Source organism: Zingiber officinale, chromosome 9A (genome assembly GCF_018446385.1).
Source record: "Zingiber officinale cultivar Zhangliang chromosome 9A, Zo_v1.1, whole genome shotgun sequence".
Lineage (NCBI taxonomy): Eukaryota > Viridiplantae > Streptophyta > Magnoliopsida > Zingiberales > Zingiberaceae > Zingiber > Zingiber officinale.
Window position 1 is genome coordinate 127481226 of NC_056002.1, and position 3669 is coordinate 127484894.

The 3669-nt window shown below is 34.6% G+C and overlaps 1 pseudogene; it reads left to right on the forward strand.

The window, feature by feature from the left end:
• The first annotated feature begins 845 nt into the window (after positions 1 to 845).
• Positions 846 to 2188, forward strand: LOC122019565 (annotated as a pseudogene).
• The last annotated feature ends 1481 nt before the right edge of the window (positions 2189 to 3669 follow it).

Below are 3669 nucleotides of genomic sequence, written 5' to 3' on the forward strand. Positions count from 1 at the left end.
TCTAGATTCAACGATTGGCCAATACTCTTTTGACCATAGAGGATTCTCCATTAGCATACTCCAATGGTCATAATGACCATCAAAACATGGAATCGCAGGTTGCAAAAAATTATTTTCAGACGCCATTGAGTTTTGATGCTGCAAGATGAAAGCTGCTACTTTTTTTTAACCTGACTCTGATATCACTTATACAACAACAAAGAAAACAAAAGAGACGTGTTGAATGAAAAAGCTCTTCTAATTGATGAAGAAAAGAGCCTATAAATAATAGGCTTTACATTAGAACACTTCAACCTAGCATTAAACCATAAACTCTTATATAATAAGATCACCCAATAAATCATGAATTCGTTGCTGAATTAGGGATCTAAATCCCTCTCCTAACCAGCTAAATTTGCAACGAATCAAGAGTTCGTCGTTGAAATCAACAACAAATCATGAATTGGTCCCTGATTCAATGACAAATTCATGTTTCGTCATTGAAACAAGAATGAATTCATGAGTTCGTCCTTGATTTTGAGACGAATCAGGGATGAATTCATGTTTCGTCACTAATTTCAAAGACAAATAGGGATAAAATCATGATTCATCTATGATTGCAACGACAAATCAGTCGCTGAATCAAGAATCTAAATCCCTCTCCTGACCCTAAATTTTCAATCTCTCCCGCTAGCACGAAATTTTTCTTATATATGATTTTGGTTATTTTTTCTATAGATTTCTTAACAATCTCACTACAAGCTGATATCTTTTTATTCCCCTTTCAGTTTACCTTTCATTTTGATATATATCATGTTATTCACTTGGCAAATTTTGGTAATCTAGCTACAAAATCTGATTACTGAATGTTATTGTATGTCAAACAAGTTAATGCCCGTTACAACTTTGGGCCACTTAGTGCATATTTTGTTAGTTATTATATCTAATTGTTGGGTTTAATTATACGTTGTATGTCGAATCTATTAAAGTGATTTAACTTAGGTTTATTGAGTTTCAGATTATTGAATGTGTAGAACCCTTCAACCTGATCCGTTATCATCTATAGACTGATAACATTGATTGCCTATATAAAAGGAGGTCCCTAAGGGTTTGGAAAATCCTATAGAACTTTTGGTTCCTCATTTACCTAGAATTTTTCGGCACATCACCCCTAAGCCCTTTGGAAGACCAACCTTCTTCTCCTCCTCTTTCTTCCACTTCCTCAAGAGCACGAGATCACACTTCCAATCAGGTTTTATGTTATTGCTTTAAAGCTTTTATTCTTGTTATGCCATGATTCGTAGATACTAGATCCATGTTCTTGTTGTTGTATTTCTTCTTTGAATTCTTATTCGACTTTTAGAATCCATGCAGCGTAAGGTTTTACAACATCTTTCATATTTAGCCATTAATTTCTTGGATCGATTCCTCTCTGCCATTGAGCTGCCAGTAAGAACTTCCCCAATTGTCTGTAATATGATCTTTGCATATACATTCCATCTATTCATTCTTTAATGTGTGGTCTCACCTGTGAAATCATTCCTTTTTGGTTGAATGAAAGAATCTTATTACTATAATTCCTTTTCCATTTTTCGATCCTTAAGGACAAGGCTTGGATGATACAATTATTATCTGTGGCATGCTTGTCATTGGCTGCCAAGATGGAGGAAACTGAAATCCCTCTATCTCTGGACTTGCAAGTCAGAAATAGTCTTATGAAAAAAACTCCATAAGGTCTTCTCTGATCGTGAATTTGTTGTGAATCGTTTGTGAATTGTTTCGTGAAGGTAGGGAATGCAAAATATGTATTTTGAATCCAGGACTATCTAGAGAATGGAGCTGCTGATGCTTAGTACCCTCAAATGGAAGATGCAAGCAGTCACTCCTTTCTCTTACATTGATTTCTTTCTCCATAAGTTCAATGGTGCTAGTGCCCCAAGCAAGCTTTTGGTTTCTCATTATGTGGAATTAACAATTAACACGATTAGAGGTACATCATCTCCCTGCATAAAATTGTACCAATGTTGTATTATAGGTGGATTGAGTTACATGACTAGAGTGAGTCAATGCCATTCAGGGATTGATTTCTTGGAATTCGGACCTTCATAAATTGCCACAGCTGTTGCGCTGTTTGCTTGTTGAACTCAAGATTGTGGAATTCGAAAAGGCTTTTTCATGTTGTTTCCATATATGGTTAAGCTACATATGATTTGATCTTCTAATTCTTTTTTCCAAAATGTTGAATTTAATTTGTATTTGAGAACCTTCTTCTCTCGTAAATATTTTCAGACAATGCACACTTGACTGTATGTGGTTAGTATTTCGGTAGCGAACCCTCGATCGCTCTTAAAAGATGCTTAACTTCTTGCATGATTTTGTGCTATGATTATTTTGCCAGGAAAGAAGAGTCTGAAGATGTTATAAAGTTATACAAGACTCGATAGGAACGAGGAATTTGACACATGAACTTGCTAGCTCATCGGCTACAACCAACCACAAAGCCCACATGATTTTGTGCTGTGATTTTTTTGTGTTCTTTTTATTTGTAATGTGTGTGTCTTTGCTAGTTAGTTAGCAAGAGAAATAAATTATTTTAATTGTAGGTCGCTATTCACTCCTCTTTTAGCGATCCGAACCGTTTTCGTCATATCAATATTTGGTATCAGAGCCAGACTACTCAGAAGGATTAATCGTCGACTAAGCAACTAGAATAAGAGAAATGACTGAATCAAACATCTATCCATTGAAGTTTGAGGTTGAATTCACAATATGAAAAAGAAAATGGAGGTATTTTTTAAAATTGATTTTGAGATTATGTTATGTATTAAATATGATTTTGAAGTATCCAAGAATGTAGATGGAGAAGAACTTGAGGAACAAAAATGGATCCAAAAAACAATGAAAAGAGTTCATGGCTAATGGTAAGGCCGAATTTCATTTGCTAAGCATTTTACCAGTGCATGAACTAATCGGATCGACACCTACAATTTTGTCAAAAACCTCTAGAAAAAATTCCTAGAGTTGGATGAAGGTGTGATCTCCCAAGAAGTCAACTCAACAACCTTCTACTAGAAAAGGGAAAAAATAGCACAACTACATGCCAAGGTAAAGAAGATTCTCATGGATCTTAAAAATCTAGAAAAATAGAGATATCCTCATATATGTGCTAAATGTCTTCTTGAAAACTCAAAGAGTGAGTATTGATAGAAGACTCATACTACATTTCCAAGAATATTGAGGTAAATGGTTCGAAGATTTTTTTTCAACCATGAAATTACATGAATCTAGATGATAGGTAGGAAAGAAATAGAGAAGACAAATCATAACTTAGCTTTAAAAGCAAAGCATAGCAAAGCAGGGCAAATCAGATTCGGAGTCATTAATGGAAGGAGATGGACAAGTATGCTTGGTAAGGAAAATGGAGAAATATTTTAAGACTAGCAATTTAGACCGGACACAAATGACCAAATTGTTAAAAAGGAAGCAGAAATGAAAAGTAAGATGTTTCAGCTGTGATGAGGAGGGTTACATGTATCAAAGATAACTACTCTAAACTCAAGAATAAGGTCAAAGAAAAAGGAAAAATATAAAGCAAAGTCCAAAGAAATAATTCTTAAGTTCTAATTTCATCACGATGATTAACAAGATGTTAGCACACCGAAATATGTAATTCAAGATCTCGTCCAAGAG